The sequence below is a fragment of the Triticum aestivum genome, chromosome 5B (genome assembly GCF_018294505.1).
Source record: "Triticum aestivum cultivar Chinese Spring chromosome 5B, IWGSC CS RefSeq v2.1, whole genome shotgun sequence".
Lineage (NCBI taxonomy): Eukaryota > Viridiplantae > Streptophyta > Magnoliopsida > Poales > Poaceae > Triticum > Triticum aestivum.
Genome location: NC_057807.1, coordinates 630,244,106 through 630,270,145, shown reverse-complemented (window position 1 = coordinate 630,270,145; position 26,040 = coordinate 630,244,106). Strand labels below are relative to the sequence as shown.

The 26,040-nt window shown below is 45.6% G+C and overlaps 1 pseudogene; it reads right to left on the bottom strand.

The window, feature by feature from the left end:
* Window positions 1–3,309: 3,309 nt before the first annotated feature.
* On the bottom strand, window positions 3,310–13,768 carry LOC123113778 (protein argonaute MEL1-like; annotated as a pseudogene).
* Between the last annotated feature and the right edge of the window lie 12,272 nt (window positions 13,769–26,040).

Below are 26,040 nucleotides of genomic sequence, written 5' to 3'. Positions count from 1 at the left end.
AGACATGACCGAGACACATCACCGGTCAATAACCAGTAGCGGAACCTGGATGCTCATATTGGCTCATACATAGTCTAGAAGATCTGTATCGGTCAAACCGCATAACAACATACGTTGTTTCCTTTGTCACGGTATGTTACTTGCCCGAGATTCGATCGTCGGTATCATCATACCTAGTTCAATCTCGTTACCGGCAAATCTCTTTACTCGTTCTGTAATACTTCATCCCGCAACTAACTCATGAGTCATAATGCTTGCAAGGCTTATAGTGATGAGTGTTACCGAGAGGGCCCAGAGATACCTCTCCGAAACACGGTGTGACAAATCCTAATCTCGATATATGCCAACCCAACAAACACCTTTGGAGACACCTTTAGAGCACATTTATAATCACCCATTTACGTTGTGACGTTTGGTAGCACACAAAGTGTTTCTCCGGTATTCGGGAGTTGCATAATCTCATAGTCTGAGGAACATGTATAAGTCATGAAGAGAGCAGTAGCAATGAAACTGTAACGATCATAATGCTAAGCTAACGGATGGGTCATGTCCATCACATCATTCTCCTAATGATGTGATCCTGTTCATCAAATGACAACATGTCTATGGTTAGGAAATATAACCATCTTTGATTAACGAGCTAGTCAAGTATAGGCATACTAGGGACACTATGTTTTGTCCATGTATTCACACATGTACTAAGTTTCCGGTTTATACAATTCTAGCATGAATAATAAACATTTATCATGAAATAAGGAAATAAATAATAACTTTATTATGGCCTCTAGGGCATATTTCCTTCGTGCATATCCAGGAATAAGCCCCTGCCTATATTAACACGAAGGCGCGCACCCCAACAGGGTACGACGCTTCAGGCTATCGCACAATATGGATCGGAGGGAGTACAATCTTCTTTATTATCCAAGGAATGTAGGAGTGCTACCATATTATTCTTCCTAAGCATATCAGTATATGCGTACCTCAGTTTCCAACATTATGTTGATATGCTGGATTCACTGTGTAGTCAGGAACTGAGGATAATATTAATGTTATTCTAAAGCTATATTTGATATCTACTTTAGCAATTTGGATGATAACATGCTTTTACATGCTAGAAAAATTCTACTCCCTCTGATCCAAAATAAGTGAACTAAAACCACGACACTTATTTGCATCAGAGGGAGTAGCAAGTTTGAGCATCATACTACTGCTAGTGAACCTCCATTCACTCTCAAGCTCTCAGCTGGATTCTCTCATACTTGCTTAATGTGCTCACAGGTGTACTGGTGGCATGACAAGTACTCCCTCCGTTCCTAAATATAAGTCTTTGGAGAGATTCCAATATAAACCATGTACGGAGCAAAATGAGTGAATCTACACTCTAAAATGCATCTATATACATCCGTATGTGGTCCATAGTAGAATCTCTACAAAGACTTACATTTAGGAAAGCAAAGTACTTCAATCGTGTGCATACTGGATATGAGTGGAACAAATACAATCAAACTCATTATGATCATGACAACCCGTCTCCTAAAATCGTCCAAGGCTACAAGTTCAACATATTTTACCCTGATCTTGTGGATAAATCAAAAGCACCAATATACACTATAGAGAAAGATGGAAGCGCTGGGGAGACATGCCATATAAGGTTTCATGCTGGCCCTCCATACGAGGATATTGTAAGTCTTTTGCCTCACCTTTTCAGTTTAGCTGCCGCAGTTTCCATGGAAGATCCACTTACCTACTCTGGTTTTCCTTGGCAGTCTTTCCGCATCGTGAACAAGGAATGGGAGTACTCACACAAGTTCAAGTGCACATTTGAGCGTGGGATTCTTCACCTGTATTTCAACTTCAAGCGATACCGCTACAAGCGATAGATACCCACACAGCTGAAATAACTGGATCATTGATTGGGCTATCAGAAGTTGGTTCTTTGTTTTCTTACAGGCTAGCTCCCACATCACAGAAGTCATCCGAGTAGGCATGCTCAAATTAGTTCCTGTACCAAAATATGAACATACCAAACAATTGCATAGTTCCTATCAAATTTTTGTGGCACTTGCTACCTTGAGTTGAATGGAGATAACGGTGTAGAACAAATTCAAAGTATCTGTACATGTATGCTATGCAATCTTATGCCCTTCACGCGGGATGAATATTTTTGAAACTGACAAAAGAGACAGATATATTGTGTGTAGTTTGAGCTAATTATTGTTAGAAGAAACATGGCCTATGCATATATATATGCCGCACAAATTTCAGGTTGTTAGCCAGGTATACGTCTTCTAAGTGGATGAGAAAAATGAAGGGAGAAAATACATCTGCCGTCCTCGCGATCTTTATATCTCATATCTGTGTTGTGAAGCTTGTCATCTTTGTATCTTATCTGTGTTGTGACGCTTTTTGCTTTTGGCACAAACAGAGATTTAATTCATCCATTGACGCAGAAGTAGAGCCTGAAGCTTCGAAAAAGGAATAAGTTTAGAACGGTACACAGTAAAGTGTGGTGTGAATCTTGTGACACATGATTGTGTACTAGCATGGTTAGGCTTTTGCGATCGGTTGTATGCCTACTAACTATACCAAAACGACTTATATAGAAAGGTGCAGTCTGATGGTTTTGAGAAGTTAATCCTTTGAAGCAACACTATGAGAACTTGTGTATATGACATGGAATTCTGTCTACAAGAGTGAGAACTCTGAAAACTCTTCTGAGCAATAAAAACAAAGATGTATTGGGCAAACGCCAATTCGTGGCTTACCAATTTGGATCTGAAGCCTACGTCCAAGCCCAGCAACTCAAACAGCCTAAAGCTTACCAAAAGGAACAAGTTTACAAGGACACACAGTGAAGTGTAGTGAAGCTTGTGACCACATTATGGGTACAAACATGCTTACCACAAACTCCAAGAAATTCATAGTACTAGAAACTGAAAATCCTGCCCCTTGTGAAAACTTGTCCTTGGAAGCAACCTCTCTTTGAGAACTTTGTGTTAAAAAACTCCACATGGATCTCTATCTACAAGACAATGGAGAACTCTTCTGCAAAGAACCAGGAGTAAAATAAAAGACAAGTTGTTCAAAGGCCAATTCGGCTGTGGAATCTAGAACTTGCTAACAGTTTTGGATTCTGGACAAGCCCGAGTGCAAGCCAAGAGAAGCTCAAGCAAGTTGCTCCTCTGACTTGAATCCAGAACCAAAATAGTTCACCAGATCCCAGCCACAAAGCCAAAAAAGGATCAAACTTAAAAAGAAGCCAAAGATCAGAATAGCACAGAACAACAATATGGCAACTAGCAAAACCACTTGGTAACTTGAACCACTTGCATAGGATAGGTCTCAGATAGAGTTGAAGGTAACAAAGACAGAGTCATAGATATCCTGGCTACTACAAACTGAACAAGATAACCATGAGCAACAGGCTCCACGGCAAAACAGAGTCATGGCCATCTCAGGCTCTCACACACAACTCAGGGTAGGGTAGGTCGCACAAGGAACAGCTCCCTCCACAGGAGCTCAGCAGTAGAACATGACGTCCTTGACGTTGTCCTTGATCTTTGGGAGCTGGCACACCTCTACAGGCCCCTCTCGTGCACTTCAGTGGTCTGACTGCATAACAATTTCAGTAAGTTGCCTTCTTCTGGAAGTAAATGACACAGGAAGGGAAACTACTCCGTGTTCATGCATGCTAATTTAGACTTTTAGACCAAAGTCCCTCAGCACAAATTTATTAAGAAAGTTTGTTATCAGCATAAGCAAGCATAATAATTCAATAGCAGAAGGCATGCAGATAGTCCTGCGGATATCCTGTCTACTAATGATCAATGCACACAAAAGAATACTCTACTTGGAGAGAGGAAGTACAGAAAAAAAAAAGTTAAAACAAATTATGGCAGAAATGAATACCTATATTCCGAGGGCCTCTTGGATTGGGTATTTGTGCATCAACAGTTCCCGAATTACATCACACACAAAATTGCCCAACAACATTGGCCCCGCATAATCCGCCAACTGTTCAATAATTAATGGTTATCATAAACGTGAGATTGTTCAAAAGGAAACAAATTTGCTGTACAAAAAAACTCACAGCGCAGCCGTGAGTTGAATTGTTGCGCAGACACTTGAAACATCCAAATGATGTTTTCTCATATGCAGGCCAGTTTCTTCTCTTTCTGTATGCCACATTTGGTCTGAAGATGAAATGCTTTTGAAGCCTTCCTTGAGACCAATTTGAAGGGCACCGAACACAATTTACCGCAGCCATGAAGTTTTTCTGAGCTGATTTGTCTAATCCGTCATGAAAGACCATGATTTGACGAATAATTTTACCTGTATTAACAAAAACAAATTGAGTGACAAGTGAAACAAAAATACTATACTAAACAAACAAATTGAGTAACAAGAAACAAATAATAATTTAGTTACCCCATTCTGTGTTAGTTTTCAGAGCAAGATGAGCACCCACATAATCCAATAACCAATAAATATCATCTTTTGATGCGCAATCAAGCTTATGCAACAAATCCTTCATATAGAACAATTTTGCTGCTGCTGCACCTAGAATTTTCCTAATGAATCCAGAGAAACATTTGCAATCTTTTCGGAAATTCAAAGAGTTGAGTCTGCAGTTGGTAGGTTTGATTAATATGGCTCGGCCATCCACAACCCTGAAGTCCCTCAGACCAATTTTACCGTCCCAAGATCGCTTTGCTTTGGCCGCCTTTTTGAGAATCTCAGTTATGCTGATACAGAGTGTGATACCCTCTGCACTTCCAACACCTCTCCATATTTTGGATCCCTTCCTTTTCATAGATGGAATTCTTTTCTTTTTAATAAAACTAGAACCATGATTAAGAATATACTCATCAAGAAGTGGATCTGCGAATAGCATTCTTGAGGGTCTCCCCCTGCAAAATATATTCAATGCACTATCACCACATGGTGGGGAAGAAACATCTAGAATTTTACACACAAAAAAAGAGCACAACTGAGATTTTGTTGGGCAATACTGCTGAACAGACCAAACTGAATTGTTATGGCCACGAATTTACGAGAGAGAGAGAACTGTGAGAAGCAAGAAGTTTTGGTGGACCTAGAAATGATGTACTCTGCTATGGTTCTTTGGGATATGCTGCTGTTCAAGGGCTAAAATTATTCTAAGTGAGGGGGCAAACTATAGGCCCCCACTCCCTAGACGCTGCTGTTGTGTTGTTTAGTACAGTAAATACTTAGTGCAAGCAATGAGACAACATAAATTGAGGTAACTCACGGCAAGAAGTTTTGGTGGACCTAGAAATGATGTACTCTGCTATGGTTCTTTGGGATATGCTGCTGTTCAAGGGCTAAAATTATTCTAAGTGAGGGGGCAAACTATAGGCCCCCACTCCCTAGACGCTGCTGTTGTGTTGTTTAGTACAGTAAATACTTAGTGCAAGCAATGAGACAACATAAATTGAGGTAACTCACGGCAAGAAGTTTTGGTGGACCTAGAAATGATGTACTCTGCTATGGTTCTTTGGGATATGCTGCTGTTCAAGGGCTAAAATTATTCTAAGTGAGGGGGCAAACTATAGGCCCCCACTCCCTAGACACTGCTGTTGTGTTGTTTAGTACAGTAAATACTTAGTGCAAGCAATGAGACAACATAAATTGAGGTAACTCACGGTTTCTGACCACAATGTTCGCACTTCCGCGGTTTCTTTGAAACTCTCCTGCATAATTGATTTACATAAATTTTTAAATTTTGAGACCTGGATAAAAGATCATAACAAATTGCAGGAAATTGTGTGCTGGCATTGTGTTATTTATTAAAATGGAGAAACTCACAAGGTCTCCTGAACACTTGATTGCTCATCATGCCGGCGCTTTCCTAACTTTTTTGAAGCCCCCCTTAAGAATTAATTTACACAAACTGTTAGCTTCTTTAAGGCCTGAATAAAATATCATAACAAGTTGCTATAAGTAAATGGGAAAAAACTACTTACTTATTAGGTTTTTTGGAAACCTCCTGGGTAGGAGGGTTTCCTCCTCTCAATTTGGGATTTAGCTTTAGCACCGAATAATTCTTGATTCCATAGTATCCTAGAGTTCTGTTACATTCTATAGTTTGGCCGCAATCAAAAGTGAGTGTACAGTTGTCAATACATCCTCCAACTTTTGTTTCAATAGTCGTTTTAAGCAAATAACAGCTAGATGTTGGAGGAATATCAACGGTATATCTGCGCATAGGCGTATCCACAAAAATGTTGAGTGGTTGTTGCTTTTTGATTAGTTGTCCAGCACAAGTTCCTGAACATGTTAAATAAATTTGTTACTAAGGCTCGTATAATGCTTCAAGAATTAAAGGTATCGAGAAAATCATCTCATTGATATAAAACTAGAAGCTACAGCTATTATAATGTTTCATGAATTAAATGTATGCTTCAAGAAGTAGAAGGAATTTGTTAGCATCATCATAAAAATACAAATACCTTCCCATGAACTTTTATCAGTTATCTCACGCTTCTCATTCACTTCACGTGATAGCCGAGTATAGTGCTTTTTCTCGACTGGGATAAAACTGACTTCGGGCATATACCCCTCATCCAAAGAGGCGCAGGCCTTGCAACAGAGAAGTTGGAAACCATCAAAATGACAAAAACCAAGGATAATATCAGAGGAGGCAGACCAAAACAGGAATTTGCATGTAACTTACCTTCCTGATTGCGTCCATTTCATGAAGCAGAACATGGCTGAATTGGCCTTCACTTACGCCATCCCTATAGATGAGAATGATCAGTCAGGCAATTCCATTAACTGAACAGTATGAAAAGTGTGTCATGAATTTGTGTACACACCTGTAGAAGAGTATCCTCTCAGGCCTCCGGCCTGTCTTCCTGCGGAAGGCAATCAGTAACTCCCTATACAGAAAATTATGTCAGGTTAGCAGTTGATCATGTCAGGTTAGCAGTTGATCCACAGGGCAATTGTTAGCAGTCGTCTCTGACTAATCACAAAACTCACCTGATCATGCCGCCATTGGCATTACCCCTCTGCAGATCTTTGGTGACACTGAAGAGGTCTTCGATTATCTCCTGCCTGTGTGGTTGAGCAGAGACAAGACCTCTGTACTTGGTGATCTCTGGCCAGTCCATTGATGCCACCACCTATATCAATCCAATAAAAGATACAGATAAGTCTATTTGTACTCAACAGGTATGTGCATCAAGATGATAATTCCATTTGAAAGATAAAATCAGATAGAAACAAAACGAATTGACAAACTGTTAGCCATGGGGAAGAACTAACCGCAGCAATAGATGATGCGGAGTCCTCTCCAGGTGGGGGGTGTGTAACATCAGCACCAAAAATTATTGTTGGTACTTTTTTTACAGCAGGAACACCAAATCTAGTGAAGGCCTTCTCAATGGAAGGTGGCCGCCCAACCTAGTTAAGACACAGAATTATCACATTTAACACAAACCAAAATAGACAACGAATCAAAACATTCCATCGAAACTGAATGTAAAACATGGACCAGGTGCTTATGTTACCTTCACATTGATTTTGAGTGCAACATTCTCCATATATTGCTTGTTCGGTCTGGCAGCATGCCTTGGCAGGCAACACTGAGACACGATCCCAAGGTCAGTCTCGCAAACCTTTTTTATTTCCCCTGCAAAATCAAACGTGCCACATACATAAATCTACAGAAATCCAAGAGAAGGTGAAATAGGACTGACCAAAGGAGCCATACGCATACCATAAGAACCACTGACTTCAGCTAACTTATTCAAGTATGCAAAATCGTAAAACAACAAGGGGGATTGCTTCTGTGTTGTTCTTTTCAATGTGAACATAGATAACACAGAACAAAGGAATGGAAACTACTCGGTGTGTTCATCAATAAACTAACAGAGATAAAAAAACTACTCAGTGTTATTCATAAATAAACTAACAGATGAAAGGAAGCTACTCAGCGTATTCATCAATAAACTAATGGAGGGATGGGAACTACTCACAATGTATACATCAATAAGCTACCAGAGGAATGGCAACTACTCAGTGTATTATTCATTCATAAACTAAGGCTCATTTTCAGCAAGTGCATATTAATTTAGAGTTTTAGATCAAAGTACTTCAACACAGATTCATCAAAGAGTTCAAGGAACCAGTTTGGTTGTATTGCTAACCACACACAGGTAAAACTAATGCCAAACTACTACAAGTCTACAGCTGCTAGGACTATCATCAGGATAAGCAAATATATGCAATAGCAGAAGGCATAAAGCAGATGCTCCTAGGCTACTAGTATTAATGCCCACAGAAGAATGCTCTACTTGGAGAGAAGAAGTACAGATGAAAGTTGAAGCAAATTAAGGCAGAAAACTGAAAAGGAAACTCACCAACAGAAACCGCACGAGTGCAACGAGCATAGCTGCATATGGATCAGAAATGAACCATCATCAGAGTCATAACACAACACACACACACACACACACACAGAGAGAGAGAGGGGGGGGGAGAGAGAGAGGGAGAGAGGGAGGGAGGGAGAGAGAGAGAGAGAGAGAGAGAGAGAGAGAGAGAGAGGGAGAGAGAGAGGGAGGGAGGATTACGTGTAGCAGAGATTGTTGGTCAGTGACTGAAGCGCATCGGCTGTGAAGTGATTCTCATCATACAGAACATGGTAGTGTGTTGGCCTGCTAGTTCCCTGAGGAGCATTTTGCAAACACACTCAACTCAGTATGCAAGCACTGAAGATAGGCTGCATAGGAACAAATGGACATGTGGACAAAGTGTCTACCTGAATGCCAGCATGGCTGCACAAGTAGAAATCAAACTCTGTAGGGTGGCTAATCATGAGGTCAACCATAGTTCCTGCAGGACAGCAGAAACAGAAACGCACCCAATCACAGTCAGCGATGCTTCAACAAGTAGTAGCAGATAGTTGTAATCAGTGACATTGAAATACCAGTGTATTTGCTAACCTGGAAGTATGTTCCCACTCTTGTCAGTCATATCACGCCTCCCATGGACCTCAGGGAACAGCCTGGTGTGATGCCTTTTCTGGACAACCACAAAGGTGACTGGGGGCATGTACCCCTCCTCCAATGAGGCACAGGCCTTGCAACAGCAAAATTAAGAACCATCAGAATGAGAGAAGCCAAGGATAACACATCAGAAGAGGTAGACAAAACGGAAATTTGCACGTAATCATATGCTGCAGGCTTACCTTCCTGATTGCGTCCATTTCATGAAGCAGAACATGGCTGAATTGGCCTTCACTTACACCATCCCTGTACATGAGAATGATCGGTCAGGCAGTTCCATTGAATGGACAGGATGAAAAGAGTGTCCTGAATTTGTGCACACACCTGTAGAAGAGTATCCTCTCAGGCCTCCGGCCTGTCTTCCTGCGGAAGGCAATCAGTAACTCCCTGTGGAGAAAATTATGTCAGATTAGCAGTTGATCCACAGGGCAATTGCTAGCAATCGTCTCTGACTAATCACAAAACTGACCTGATCATGCCACCATTGACATTACCCCTCTGCGGATCTTTGCTGACACTGAAGAGGTCTTCGATTATCTCCTGCCTGTGTGGTTGAGCAGAGACAAGACCTCTGTACTTGGTGATCTCTGGCCAGTCCATTGATGTCACCACCTACATCAATCCAATAAAAGAAATGGATAAGCCTATTTGTACTCAACAGGTATGTGCATGAAGATGATAATTCCATTTGAAGGATAAAATCAGATATAACGAATTGACAAACTGTTAGCTATGGGGAAGAACTAACCGCAGCAATAGATGATGCAGAGTCCTCTCCAGGTGGGGGGGTGTAACATCAGCACCAAAGATGATTGTTGGGACTTCGGACACAAACGGTATGCCATTTCGCACAAAAGCTCTCTCCAGAACTGTGTTGCGTCCTCCGACCTAGATAAGACACAGAATTATCACATTCAACAGAAACCGAAGTAGACAACGAATCAACATTCCATGGAAACTGAATGTAAAACATAGACCAGGTAGTTATGTTACCTTCACATTGATTTTGAGTGCAACATTCTCCATATATTGCTTGTTCGGTCTGGCAGCATGCCTTGGCAGGCAACACTGAGACACGATCCCAAGGTCAGTCTCGCAAACCTTCTTGATTTTCCCTGCAAAATTAAACATGGCACATACAGAAATCTACAGAAATCCAAGAGAAGGTGTAAGGGGATTGACCAGAGGAGCCATATGCATACCATAAGAACCACTGACTTCAGGTAGGATTACGATTAACAGTTGTAGCTGTTTTTCGTGTCCCTGCTTGGAAAGCATTTCCGTTGTCCTCCTGTAGACATCTCTCAAAGCATTCTCAATGTGGTTGGGGCTAGCTGATCGGTTGTCTACAAGTGGCCTTGGATTGACAGACTACAGGGTTGGAAAATACAAGTCAGTGAGCTGTAACACACACATAAACCATAAATGCCTGAGAAACAGGAAAGCAATGCAAAAGCCTTTACCATTCCAGTCATATTGCACATCTGAATCAGATCACAACAGAACCTGTGTACCTCCTCAGGACGCATGCGTGAAAAACTCACACAGGCCCAGTTCTCTATGATTCCTCCATTGATCATTTTCTGCAATAAGAAAACTCAAATGAGACCTATCATTTGTACCATCATCGATATACTACATACAAAATAAGCTCAATTGTTTCTCAATTTAAGTAACTAGTTAACTACATAATCAATAAAATGCAATCAAGCAAAATAATTTCAGTTGCTACATAGAAAATAATGACCTGCCCAATACATTTAGACCAAACAAAGAAGAAACTCAACAAGTTCTCCATGTATTTAGTTCCAAGAAAAAGTAATGCTTAGTAAAATTGGGAGTGAAGACACTGAACAGGGAAATACCTTGTTAATCATGTTCCACTGTCCAACACTTGGCACACAAGTTTTCTCCTTTCCAGAATCATGATATCTCAACTGAAACACATACGAAGGATGTGATTACTACAAATCCTTCCAGTTAAGTAACTCAGAGAAAGGGGAAAAAGTGCAGCATCCTTACCATGGGGGGAGGCAGCACACGGGCTGGAACAGAGACCAGGTCACTGCAGACGTTGATACCGAACTCCTGAGCAAACTTGTCCTCAGCATACTTGTTGTGCAGAACCATCTACAGTGTGAAAAAGAGTGTTATGAGAAAGACTGCACATTACAGGCAAACATGACATATATGCGTTGAAAAGGACATTCCTAACTACATGAGTTCCAGCAGATTGGAATGATCTACCACATGTGAGAAGATAGGTAAATACCTCACGAATGCTTTGCTCCCTCTGCTGGGGACGTTGACAGGTAGCTCTAAGTATGTTGGTGACCTGCTTGTCATTCAGTTTCTTAGAGTACCTTTGCCCTTCAACAATCTTGCACGCCTACAATCAATTTGCAGAGAACCATGAGAAAACAATGTATAATTCGAATATGACGAAGAAGGCATGGATACAATACCTCCATGGGCAGATACACAGGCCGGGCATCACTTCCAAACTGCAAGCAGGGCCAAGAAGTATACTGCAGATTGTAGTTGTACCTTTGCATGAAGTACTGAACAACTGACATTCTTGCTCCTCTCTCATCAACAGGAAATCTAACAACAAACAAAACAACACGGGTAGAGTGCTATTAGAAAGGGAATGATAATGATGGACACGTGTAGAGTGCTATTAGAAAGGGAATGATAATCATGGATAGATGCTAAAAAGGAAACTGTGGTCTAAACGTTCATAAGGGAAATTGTGAACAGGAAACAATTTGGCACATACAGATCTTTGCTATGCTGTAGAAATCAAATGCATATGCCACAGGAAGAATGTTGTAAACAAAATTATTCTCCTAACAGTTCCTGACACACCAACATCAATGAAGAAGCAATAAGACAAAAATCTACACGACTACGCGTCTTTCTAATATTCCAGCAACCCTGATTAGTTGCACCAGAACATAGAGATGAAAGACATAATGGAAAATATTATAGCATTAGAGGGAAGTTATTTACATGAGCTGGCTCATGGGAACAGGGGTAATCCCGGTTATCTTGTATCTTCTGATTTGGTCTTCCTGGTGGTTTGTTTCGACACGCACCCCACGGAGTGCTTTCTTTATCTGCATATATAGTGCATAGGAACAGATTAGTCAACTATTTCAAGCCAATAACATGGCGCAATCTACATAACATGAGTTCTAAAACTAGCTTAGCATGGATGAATAGTACCTTAACACGGTCCCTGTCCGTCAGAGGCCACGAGGCATCACGTAAGTTGAGGAACTCTAGCACAAACTGGACCACTGTCACAGGCTTGAAGAAGGATGTTGCAGATATGTCTGGAAAATGAAGTGCAGATCATCAGATAAACAAGGCTAGGACACACTGCAATCAGAAAACAGTAATAGTAACAGACAGGGGAGGGGAGAGGAGTACCTATATTGAGTGACAGCCCCATCTGGGTTGGGCGTAAGCTCTGGTAGTAACCTCTCCAGCACTCTAATCCTTCACCAATGTCTCCTCTGTGACCAAAGGTGGTGGAGAAGAAGGATCTGGACACTGTGACATAGCTGCAATGAAAAGGAATTGCCAGCAATAGTGTTAGGGCTCTAGTGAACTAGCTAGTATGATGAAGAAAAACTGATAGCAAGAAACTGCTGGAAAGTGGATGTCATACTTCCAGGATGGTGACTCCCTGAGGACAACATCAAGAACTTGGATGGTTTCTTGAGGCATATCCTTCTGTCTTCCTTTGAGAAACTGCTGGAGCTGGTACAGGTCTGTCCTCCCAGCAATCCTAATGGTGATCTTGTACTCCCTTTCAGCCCTGCAAATGAAGATGGAACAAGTTAGTAGCTACAAACACAATGGATAAGAAAGTTGGACAAGATTGAAGGTAAAGAATCCAATCATACTTTTCTTTGTCTTTCTTTTCCGGATCAACCAGTGTAACAGAAAACTCCTCAGACTCAAAAGGGAGTGAGCCTGCAGTGTAGAGACTCTTTCTTCCATCATATGCAGGCAATTTGCCCCCAAGGGATGTCTTGCCGTGCAACTTGATTAGCTCACTGAGTACCTCCCTGTTCACAGCCCTTGATTTTGACTCCGGGTTGATGGAAACCTACAGCAGCACATTTCAACATCATTAATCCAATATGTATCCAAAAACAGGAGACGCTCTGTTCTACATTCAGTACACAGAATAGAGACAATTAGCCCTCTGATTTGCCCAGTCATCTTGCACAAATCAAATCTATGCTACATTTGATTCAAAAGAGTCGAATCGTGCAGGTTGAATTAACACACCACAGAATCCAGTCAATCCGTGAGGGAAAACTACCGGATCTTGAGAAAACAGTAAACCAAAATTAGGCAATAAAGGAGATCTAGCTGCTAGTGGCATCGCAGGACTGGAAATGTGGCAAGCAAACGGCAACACATACCATGTGGTGGCGGCCTCCATTTCGACTTACAGAGCCCAGAAGAAAATCCACTCGAACTATTGGAGTCAATCAAGCGGGGAAGAAGTCTAGATCCCAAATCGAACACCCAAAACTCAAGGAGGGCACAGTAAAGTAAATTTTTGGGCACGGCCATACTAGGGTTCCTGACTAAGGGCCGCGGGTGAGCAGGCCGGCGGGCAGCGGCGGAGGCGGAGAAGGGGTGGCGGCGCTGGGCGAGGAGGGGTTGAGTGGGAGGCTGTGACGGCATGTGCGACGGGCACGCATCTTGTTGCAATCATGCGGTACAGAATACAATAAGCGGACCTGCGTACTGTGTGTATAGTAAAATAAAGGACCTGCGTACTACGTGTATATATTAAAATAAAGGACCTGTATGTATATATACGTACTTTAAAAAAGGAACTATGGACTACTTGTTACGAGGAGTACCAAAAAAAAATGGTCGTCAATTTACCATTTATAAATGTACTAGAGGAATATAAAATAGTTTGGCAATAAAGGAGGTACTACATTCATACATGTGTGAGCAGAGAACAAGATTTTAAGCAAATTAGAGCTCACCGTAAAAGTTGGAAAACAATAAAAATATTAAACCCCACATCACAATTTTAGAGCTCACTGTAAAAAGTTGGAAAACAATAATATTAAATCCCACGTCGAAATTTTCGGGTATATTTTCGAAGTATGGGAATAAATCAACGTACGCGTCGACCATTCACCTGAAGAAGAGATCTACCACTGTTGTTCCACCCGCACACACACAAAGAGCAAACGTCCAAGGCTGGACCGAGAGAGTTAAAAAAAGAGTGTCCCGAAAAAAGAAAGTTGACCACGACCTACTAGATGCAAACACGGAGGGCCACGTGCCGGGGTGGCACACGGAGTAGCACCCGAAGTGGCGGTACAGGAGATCCGAGGAGCGGAGCAGCACGGCCTCGGCGTTGCATGCCGTGAACCAAAGACAAAACTCAAAAGCTGCATGGCCTGCCGCGGGACCGCACGCAGGCAGGGCAGAGGCAAAGGAATCACGAAGAGAAGTACACCAGGGAACACGAACAGGACTCCTACTTTGCCAAAAAATGTATGGCACTACTACAAACAGCACGGAAAGACCGATGCATCTGCCGTGTCCCAACGGACGGATGTGTTGGTGGTACGCTGCTTTGCATTTTGTCGCCAAACGGACCAGACGGGAACCAGAAGACCAAGACCAAGGGAAGAACCCCATGGATGAGGTAATAGCACCCCAGGTACCCTAACTTGTACAGAATGTGATGATTTAGTCCCAAACTTGCAAAACTTGACTCCATCATACCCCAACTTGCACCTCATGTGATGATTTAGTCCCAGGCCAATCACAGCTCGACAATTGGCAGCCACGTGGCTGGACCGGTCAGCGCACACACTTTTACACAAAACCCCCTGTCGTTTCCTTTAATCAACCCGCACTCACCTCCACCTGAATTTGCCGTGACATCCACATGACAACGGCTACCTCCCGTGACCCCGCTCCCCCACCCCACCAGCCCCCACCGGCGGCGGCCGCCCCGGCCCCGTCGGCCCCCCTCTCGGCACCGCGCGTCCCTCGTCGCTCACCACCGCGCGTCCCTCGTCGCTCACCACCGCAGCCCCCCGCTTGCAGGTTCAGAGTGGAGAATGGGGGTCGTCGACGCGCGCACACCCCCATGGCTGCGACGGCGGCCGACCCGCTGCTCGCCGCCCCGGCTCCCCCTGCCGGCGCTGGCTCCGTTCAGCATCTGAAGCCCCCGGCAACTAGCCCCTCGGGCCTCCCATCCCTACTCCCAGCCATGGCAGATCTGGCCCCCGCCTCCCGCTGCATCTGCCGCCTCCGACGGGCCAGATCCCCTTGCCTGGCGTTGAGGTAGAGGATGGGGAGTTCGCCGCGCCGTCGCCGCCGGCGGGCCTTGTCTCCGGAGATGCTTTGCTTCAGCCTGTTGTCGTGGTGGGTGATGAACCGACCCTGCAGTCGCCTCCACCCGTCTCCAGCCGCAGCGGAGACGTTGTCGAGGAACTGACGCAGCAACCGCCTCCTCCCATCGCACAAGAGCCCAGAGTTGGTGCGGCTCCCCAGCCTTCAGATCTGTCAGCTCGTGGCGCTGGCAATGTCTGCTCCACAGAGCATGCGTCGCAGTTGCCCACGGCTGCTGTGGAGGGCTCCTGCCATGGTGTTGCTCGCGTCTCGTCGAGCTATCCCGCGCTGCTTCCAGGTAGGCGTAGGGTGCTCCAGCGGCGACGTCGGCGGCAGCGCGAAAGAAGAAGAGTTGTGGGCAAGCGTCGACGGGAACCAGACCGTGTTCGTGGACAGAGCGCCGGTGGACGTCATGTGGGACCTGCACGGCTGGTGGTTCCGGGAGCCTCCGTACGGCAGCGCCGTGGTCATGCTCCGGGCGCGCAGCGCGCTGGAGAGCCGGCTGTGGCTAGAGGAGGAGGAGGTCGCCACCGCCGCGCCGGGGTTCTCGCTCGTCCTCTAGGCCTTCAAGTCCCGCGCTGATGGACTATCATGTGCCCCTGCCCATTGATCATACATGTAGCTACTCTATTCAAATGAGAAGACGGCGAACTTCGTGGAATTATGCAAACTGCCTGTTTCACTGAAGTCGAAGGGATCAGTAAGTTTACAAGCAACATGATCATGAATATAACAGGTGATATACATTGATGTGAGTGTGTAGTGTAGGCAAATTTCATCTCCCTTGCTAGTTGATTTTACTCTTCTCCGAATCATAACTTGTGATGTGTGCAAGTACAGAACAGCAAAAAAAAGTGTGCAATAGTTTGGATCCTTCTGTGTTGAATGGTGAAATCATACTTTAGATCCTTCTGTGTTCAAAGATGAAATCTTCCTTTGGATCCTTCTGTGTTGAATGATGAGGTGGTGTAGATATGGGGGGCAATAGTTTCTGCTTGTTGCCACTTACCTTCACTACTGACTGTTCTACACCAATAACAGTGGTACAGTTACAAGTGATTGTTGCAGCATAAATAATCTATCAACAGGTAATAGTAGATGTAATTCTACTAACGCTGAGGGGTATTATCAGCCTACTGTTTGATGGCCATTGACATTCACATGTTATCCTGGTGAGACCAGTCATGAAATTTTAGTTACCAAAAGAAAAGAAAAAATGGATACATGATGCTTCACTAGACATACACTGTCTTCCCAGTCCCAAGTATATGCAAACAGTTGATGTTCGGGAAGAAACTATGCATGCCTGTCTGAGTACTCGAGTGTGATAAACAGTGAACTGCTTGAGTGTGATCAACAAATAATGTGGTGCTTTAAGAAAAAACCTGAATGAATTCTCATATTTACATCAACTCTCTGTAAAACTAACATATAGCAGCCATCCTTGCACACATGAGAATGTTTCTGATTCTACAGGTCTGCTAAGACTGCAGGAGAAAACATCAGCACAAAAAGAGGTAGATTCAACATCAAAATAGTAGTGAGTAGTTGATTTCAAATACCTGGTAAAATAAGTCAGTGTCAAATTTTCTCCATTTGGCTCTTGTTTTTTTGCCCATATACGAATGGTAATTCAGTCAGTGTCAAATTTTCTCCATTTGTCCATATACGAATGGTAATTCAGTTTAGTAGCATTTTCTAGCGCATGATTCTCTGTTCTGTCATTGTCATAGTTATCTCCAAAAGGATCAAAATCATCGGTATCTCCAAAATGGGAGCTGCTGTGAAAAGACATCAACAAATAACAGGACAGGGGAAAGTCAGCGAGATCATGATTAAAGCAGCATACCAACTCATCAAATTTAAGCATACAAATTTAGATGCTGAAACAAACAACTGCAGCAGCAACGCCAAGTACAGATACCCTATCTGAAAAAGTGAAGTATCTACATGATAAAATAGAAAGCTTGCAAATCAAACTGTAGTATTGTTGTCAATGGCTGGTTAATTACATAAAACAACAGGGGGCTTTGTGTAAAAGTGCATGCGCTGACCGGTCCAGCCACGTGGCTGCCAATTGTCGAGCTGTGATTGGCCTGGGACTAAATCATCACATGAGGTGCAAGTTGGGGTATGGTGGAGTCAAGTTTTGCAAGTTTGGGACTAAATCATCACATTGTGTGCAAGTTAGGGTACCTGGGGTGCTATTACCTCCCATGGATACTAACAGATCAGAACCATGCAAGAAGGCCAGAAAAGGACACAGGAGATCGAATCGAAAAAAGAAAAAGGTGAGATCGAATCGAAAAAAGAAAAAGGTGGGTGGCTTTGTATGGGACGGGGAGGATGGGATGGGATCCCACGACGACCTCCCGTCTATAGCAAGCCAAAACGGATCCCAAGAATCTGCACCCAAGACCGCAAAGTTGCCCAAAAAATGACTAGTACTTCTACTGCTAGTTTCCAAGACAAGACAAGAACAACAGAGCCGAAAACAAGACGCTCTAGCTACTGTCTGCGGGCTGGCTTTGCACGGAGGCAATTAGCTCTCTCTCTCTCGCTCTCCAAAAATTCCCACTGTTCATGCACGAGAACAGAAGAAAACCATCCATCCGTGCATCTTCGAAAACGCCAAGCGAAAAATACAAGGGCCGATTAAGTGTAGCGAGAGCGCTAGCTCGACCAAATCACCCATGGATGGGTCAGTACAAGCTTATCCCGTGGTAGATCTATCCCGTGGTACAACGGAAAAACATGCTGAAAACGTCAGAACTAAACTAGACGAAGCTCCCATCCTGTAGCAAGAGCGCTAGACCAAAACACCCACATAAACTACTCGATGAGGTCGTCGGACACAAGTCACAGGGGAAAATTAACGAATCAGATAGCGTGGAAAAACAACACGATCACAAGGGTATACCGAGAACATGCATGGCACGCCAGATCTAAACCAGAAATAGCTACTACGTGAACAGATAGTGTAGGTAGGGAGCGGGATGGGGTTCCGGAGGCAGCTCACATCGTAGTGGAAGAGGGCGTTGTCGGCGACGTTGACGACGAAGTGGTTGGCGCGGATCATCACCTTCTGGATGACGGTGCCGGCGCCGGGGCGCGCGGGGTGGGCGAGCCACTTCTTCGACACCGGCGCGTGCTCCACTTCGGGCGCCTTCACCGCCTCGGGCTGCACCACCTGCGCCGCCGCGGCCGCGGGAGGCGCCAGCGCGGTCTCCGTGATGAAGAGCTTCTGCTCCAGCTCCTTGGCGACGGCCGCGGGGGTCGGTGGAGCGGGGGCGGGGGCGGAGACGCGGGCCGGCTGGAACGGAGGCGCGGCCGACGAGGGCGTCGGAGCAGGGGCGCGGATGGTGGCCGGCGTGGGCGAGGGCGCGCGGATGGTGACCGGCGTCGGGGGAGGCGCGCGGACGGCGGCGTAGGGTGCCGGCGCGGGGTTGCGGACGACGACGCCGTGCTGGTAGGCGCCCTGGTGCGGCCCCGTGGCGTTGGGGTTGTCGGCCACCACGGGCGCCGTCGCGGCGGGGCGAGGCGCCGAGGACGCGCACGGAGGCGGCCGGCCCGTGGCCCCACGCCCTCCTCCCGCCGGCGCGCCCCGGCCTCCGCCTCCGCGGTAGGCCATGGCGGGGGAGAGAGCGCGGTGGTGGTGGTGGGAAGGCTAGGCTACGGTGGAGGCGGCGGTGGATTGGAGAGGAAGAAAGGAGGGAGTGAGCGAGGACGGTGGTGAGTTGGTGGGAGGATCGGCGCGGCCGAGGCGGCTTTTATATGCGGGGCGGTGAGCGAGTGGGGGGTGGCGAAACCCTAGCCAGCCAGCGGGGTGGTGAGCTCATGGCGTGGTCCGTACGTGGGAGAGGGAAGGGGAGGTGGGCCGAATTTCGCGGTTCTCTCAGGACCGGCGTGTAAAAGGCCGTCGTCCAGAGGAGAAATATCTGGGTTCGCTTCGGGTGCGCGGATCAGAACGCGCGCGCGGGGGGCCGGCCTCGGAAATGCGCCGCGGCGCGAGGGGCCTTTCTGCAAACTGCGCAGCTGCGCCTGCGCGCGCCTGATTTGCTTTAGTAAAAAGTAACCGTGGTAGAGCGGGAGTGGTTGGTTAACCAGGGTTGGGGTTGGGTCACGTGCCAGCAAACGGCAGTGTAGACGGACGGGGGTTTCGAATTTCGATTCCCATCCACGAAAGAATGATTGAGCTGCCAACGGGTGCGAAAATCTTTGACTTTTCTTTTGAACATGCACTTTCTTGATCATTTAATTCTGGTGCATTGGTAGAACCCGGCCTTTGTGGCGTCTCTCATCCGTCTTTTGGTTATTGAGTGAAATTTCTACACATACGTCTACATGATAAATAGACCTCTCTCACGCCGAGATTGATTTAAAAATGGTAGCATCATCGCAAATAGAGCTTATTTAGAAAGTGTTTTTAGTTACTTCTAATCGGGGTAGATGCTTCCAATACACCTTTATTGGATGATGAATAGCAATGTGAACTGTATCCTAAAAAAATGTTGTGAGGTTTCTTGCACCAAACTATCTCGCGGCTGGGCTGCCTAGCCAACCCACTCCACATCAACTAACTACGAACCACCGACTCACCCTCTCTTTCCCCTTCTCTCTGTCTAGCATAGTGGCATATTCAGAAGCTTGGCACGGGAGTGTTAAATTCAGACATCTTCCTTCCTCTCTCCTTCTACAGTGTTGCCAACCGTGGTGGGGGAGGAAGGAGGGTGTGTGTCTTTACATGCTGAGGCAGTTTCTTGGACCAAATTATCTCGCAACTACATGCTAGCTAGCCAACCCACTCCGCGTCAACCAACTACGAGCTACCGACTTTATAATCTCTTTCCCCTTCCCTCTATCAAAACTGGAAAATTCGTCTTTGCCGAGTGCCAAGCTCCCACTCACGGGCACACGGCAAAACAACTGTGTGCCGAGGACATGACTTGGCAATAGAGCGTACTCGGCGCAATCCTCCGTTCGCCGAGAGCCGTCGGTAAAACAAAAAGACTCGACGAATAAGCCTTCTGTCGAGCCACGTGGCGCGGTCGTCGGGAGTTTCATTGGTTCATATACTGGTGGGGACCTCACATTATAGAACGTGTCTCGTACAATGACGAGCCTCTTCAAATTAGCTTTAGGTCTTCATTAGCAGGCAAGTTGGATGCACCTGCACTAGTCCAGAGGAGAACTTTCATACATACATAGCTCTATGTGCCTTGTAGTTGCATGTCAATCCAAACTCCTTGCATTAATATCAATTATAAAGTCTTCTTCGTGGGCTAATTATCAGTTGCATTTATGCAATATTTTCTTTGTTTTTGACTTTTTGAAACCCTAACATTGCGTTCTCATGCCAATGATTAGGGCATGAAACCTAGACTTCTGCTCATATTTTATTCTAAATTGTGTGATTGGTTGAAATAGCGCATAAAAGAAACAATTGTTTGTATTTGGTCTTGTCTCAAGGGTTGGCCTTGAAGTGATTGTCATGTTATACATTATCTGTGCTGAAGGTAATCACTGTGTTTTCAATAATTATGGACATTCCTTCTAAACCTTTGGCAAAACCCTTGGCAATAATATTTTTGACTCGATGCATTTGATTATCAAAGAACATGTTGGAATTCTTTTATATGCATCAAGTAGTTTAATATTGTTAAATACAAACCATTGTCACGCATCTTTATTATTGATAGACTCGAAACCCTAGCTAGCGCGGTGACCGCATTCCATGCACATACATGCGAGTGTGTGGCTACGGTTCTAAATTTCATGGTTCCATTCAGAATTGAGTAAAAAGGTTGTCGCCCGTAGGAGAATTGTCCGACTCCGCTTGGGTGCATGGATGACAGTGTGCACGCGGTGTGGTGGTCTCAGAAATGTGCGGCAACGCGAGGGCCTTTCTGTGAGTGAGTACACCTAATTGCTTTTGTAACCATGGTTCCGAAAATAATAACCACGGGTGGGTCAGGTGTAAACGGTATTGTAGACAGGAGTTTCAAATTTCGATTCGATTTCTGACTAGCTAGCTACAGGTTGCGACTCGGGACGTTTCCGTATCATACGGACAATCTTAATTTTAGTTAAACATTTAATAAGTATTTGTGCACAAATAATAAAAACGGGTGCATTTATAGAACTAATATTCTTTTTAGTTGGGATAAAATTAATGTTACCTCCGTTGGACACACTTATTACACATATCCACATAATTAACGCTGCCTCTGTTTTTATTTACTCCACATATTAATTTTGTCTAATGTCAAACTTTCTAATCTTTGATCGAGGTTGTAGAAAAAAAATCAACATATACACCACTAAATCAATATCGTTAGCTTCATCATTGAACATATTTTCACGTTATATGGATTTGTCATAGCAAATGTTCATATTGTTTCCTATAAACTTGGTCAAACTTTAGGTCAAAGTTAATAAGCGGACGAGTTTCCCCTATGACGTGGCTAGGGTTCTTTCCTCCATGGCCTAGGATTTGGACGAACGTGTGGCGGTCGTCTCCTCCGACAGCCCATGTGTGATGTTTTCGGACGCCAGTCTACAACCAACTGCGATGGTGTGGCCATTGGAAATTCTAATCTAGGTGGATTTTTACCAACTCGAATTGAACGATGAAGTCTTTGATGATGTTGAGATAGATGAGGATGACCCAGCATTCAACTATAGTGTTCATTGGCTTGCCCTAGCTAGATTTCATACAGAGAAGTCATCTAGTCAACCGCTTTTCTATAGAGATATGAGAGATGCGTGTAGCCCGACGGAGGAAGTCAGATTCCGCCCGGCAGGACCGAATTTGTTAACTGTCCAAGCATGCATCTTGCCTGGGGGATTGGGAGCACATGATGTAGCAAGGTCCTTTGTTATTCATAAACTGGGTGGTCTTGATGTGCCCATATGATGGATTTACCAAAGCTTAGGGAGGTGACCATTGTTTACATGCCGGTTTGGCTACAAATTCATAAGCTCCTCGATGGTATTGCTAGAAAGATCTCATGGATAAAATGTTAAAAGGGAGTAGATTTACATTATATGGAGCTCCTTACCTTTTATCTAGTTCATTTTTAGCAACAACATTATATGGTTTATTCCTCTAGACTCGACACAGACCAAATAGTGTGACCTAGTACGAATTGTGCCCCAAGAACGATGACGCGGTTATTCGAATAGATTTACACTCTATAGAGGTCACGCACTTAACCCACACTATGGAGCTCCTGGCCTCGTACTTTAGTACACGTTCCCATCAGGTGGACCGGTGCTGCTCCAACAAATTATTTTTCTAAATTAGGCCATGGTAGTTTTTATTGTAGTTAGCATGGCATTTTAATTAAAAAAAGTTTGCGGGTGCAATTAATTAGACCATGGCAAGAAAATTATTTAGACCATGTTAATTAGTGGTTATTCCTTAGATGTAGGCACTTTTATCAGTTAGATCATGGGAAAAAAATTCTATTAATTAGATCATGGCATTTTCACTATTTCTGACCATGGTACCGTAGTTATCATGGAATAATACCATGGTGAGTTTCTTGTGTCGGAATTATTTGGCCTTCCTTCCTTCATTCCATTTGGTTGTAGAAGAGCACGAGAGAGGGCAACGGCATGCATGCAATGGCCGAGAGAGGGGACCAGGTGATGACGGGCGAGGAGGAGAGGTGCGCATCATGTGGTGCATGCAATGGCCGAGCCGAGACGGCTGGCCCGCGCTGCGGAGCAAAGGCTGGGCGAAGTGGAGTTTGGTGGGTCCCCACGCCAGCCCAGGACTCCCATCCTACTGTATGTCGCCCGCGCTTGATCCCCAAGACCCCACCCAATCGCAATGCAGGACAGAGAAGGTACACTAGTAAAAGATCGTTGGGGAGGGAGCGAAAGGGCGACGACACATGTCCCTCCCTTTGTCCACTGCATGCATGGAAAGCCAGGCAGGGTCCGTCCGGCCCGGTCCGGTCTGCTGCTGCTGTTTCGAGTCTTGGATCGACGATCCGCCTAGCCTAGGCAGGAGGTGCGGTGCGCGCGCGCCTTGTTGATCTCCACCTCCACACGCGCGCGCATCCATCCATCCATCCCCCCGCGGAGCGCGTACGACCTTTCCCACGCAACCCCTCTCTCTCTCCCTGGCCAAGCCGGCGCAGATGGGCAGGAAAAACGTACGCACACGCACGTCACGGCGCGGCTTGATCTATCTTTGCTTTTTGCCCGGCCGGAGCAGCTGGCAGCGCAGGGGTGGCCGGACCTGGCCAGGCGCGCAGGCGCAGGCCGTGCATGTCCCCCGGCCCTCCACCAACACTCCCTCTCTCGCAGTCCCGTTGCACCGGAACGCCTAGTGCGCGCGCGCCCGGCTCCGTCGATCGTCCCGCTCGCAGCGATCACGTATCGTCTACGAGTACATGCCTGCATGATCGTACACTCCCGTGCATCTGCTTGCTATACTCACTCAAGGTTTTAATCCCAACTAACATTAACGTATACTCTCTCCTAACACTCTACGCCCAACGGTTCTACTCCCTCCGATTTTAAATGTTTTTTGGGTGCATCTTCTATGTGGTTCCAGGAGTTATAATAACCGTTGCGAGCCATGTTTAATTAGTTGCAGAGACATTTCTGCTCTTCTTTCCCTCTGTGCAGTACTGCGATTCCCGCCTCCCTTCCTCCCTTTCTCCTTATTCTCTGTACGCTACCAGGGAACCTTGGTTCCCCTTCTTTCTTCTAATATGAAAAGGCAGAACTCCTGTCATTATTCCTCAAAAAAAAAAGACACGTGCCCGTTCCTTCCTCCCTTATCCTCTTTCTCCCTCGTTCTCTAGTACGGGAATACATGGGATGCCGACCAGTGTTCGTCTGGTCCTTTCTGATTTGCTGCTTTTTCCAGAGACATTTTGAACCTTCGAGTCATGCCATCGATCCGCCTAGGTAGCAGGTGCGGTGCATGCGCCACAGACGTGCAAGCGGTATGCGTGTGCATGCCGCCGGCTATTACCTCCCACCGTGTTATTGTTACACACGACCAAATCTGCCTACAATGATCCACCGACTCGCTTGCCCATCACAATTTACATGTGCGCGTTTTGATTTCCACGGACGGACGAATCTTCCCCCCGCCACCCATGCATGCATTCATTCCATCCATCCATCTGACCATCCCACCCTCCCGCGCAAAGCCGCCGCCAAATCAACCACCAGTCCGCGTAGCGTAGCATAAGACTACCATTTTTCGTGTTAGGTGGCTTACATGTGGGTCACACATATAAGCTAACGGCCAAACTAAACAGTCAAACAAACGGTTTGTTTAGGAGCGGACCCCAGCTATCATAAACCTGATTAAATGTTAACCACCGGCTATTTCCTTTTTTGAAACAGCCGACACCTATTTGGGTAGTTATCATTCACAAAAAAAAATCTAGTAGTTTTTTGGAACCATAGGGCAAAAAGTGGTAGTTTTATGTTATTCACTCCGCGGAGTACACCAGCCAGGCGCGCACCAAGAGCATCCTCGGGCACCACTTCATCTACTAGGAGCTGCTGACCACAGGCGGCGCTGGCGCCAGTGGACGGTGGACAAGGAGACCCTCGACCTTCGTGGCCGTCTTCCGTGGCGCCTCCATCAGCCAATACAAGGCGCCCTAGTGCTTGATGTTCCCGCCAATCATCGAACTGCTCGACTCACGCGTGGTGTCCTGCCACTTTAGCCCTTCCCTGCCGCAGTGGACCCGACTCCCAAAGGAAGGGTGGATTTGAACGGGAGGAGGAAGAAGAGAAGAAGATGCGGTTGCGCCAGATCGATGCGAGAGGATAAAGTGATAGGGTGGGACCCGTGCAATTTCTAGAGTCCATGAGAAACATCTAGTCTAGTCTAAACCAATGAAAAATTTAGTGTGCTATAGCACCGTCTTTAAAATACACTATTAGCGAGACATTATACACTGATCCATTTAGCTAGAAAATGCTCAGAACTCTATAGGTTGCTATTATTGGTGCTATAGCGTGTTATTTTTTAGTGATCTAAACTATACCTGGCCATGGGAAGCCCGGCCCGGCCCGAAAAAGCCCGACCCGGCCCGACGCTGCCTCCGGGCCGGGCTCGGGCCTAGATTTTGAGACCGAAGGCCGGGCCGGGCCCGTCATTTTTGCATTTCCCTGAAGGTCGGGCCGGGCCGGCCCGAAGCCCGATGGGCTTTTACATGTTCGGGCTGGGCTTGGGCCCAGAAAACAGGTCCGATGCCCGGGCCGGGCCCGGGCCTGGGTTTTTTGCGTCGGGTTTGGCTAGGCCCGGCCCAAAGCCCGGCCCGGCCCGAGGTATGGCCAGGTATAATCTAAACACACTACAAAATCTATTATACACTGATTTATTTGACGAGTAATTGCTCACAATGCTATAGCTGGCTATTAGCGGTGTGGTGTTATAGTATGCTATTTTTTCAGTGATATAAGAGCAACTACAAAACCGAAAGTGAACTAGACAGATTTATTTAGCAAGATATTGTTTAAAATGCTATAGCGTGCTACTCCCTCGTGTGGCTCGTATATTTTATTATTTTCTTTAATGAACAGTTGATCCAGAGAAAAACCGGACACACGTGTGGCTCGTTGAACAGTTGAA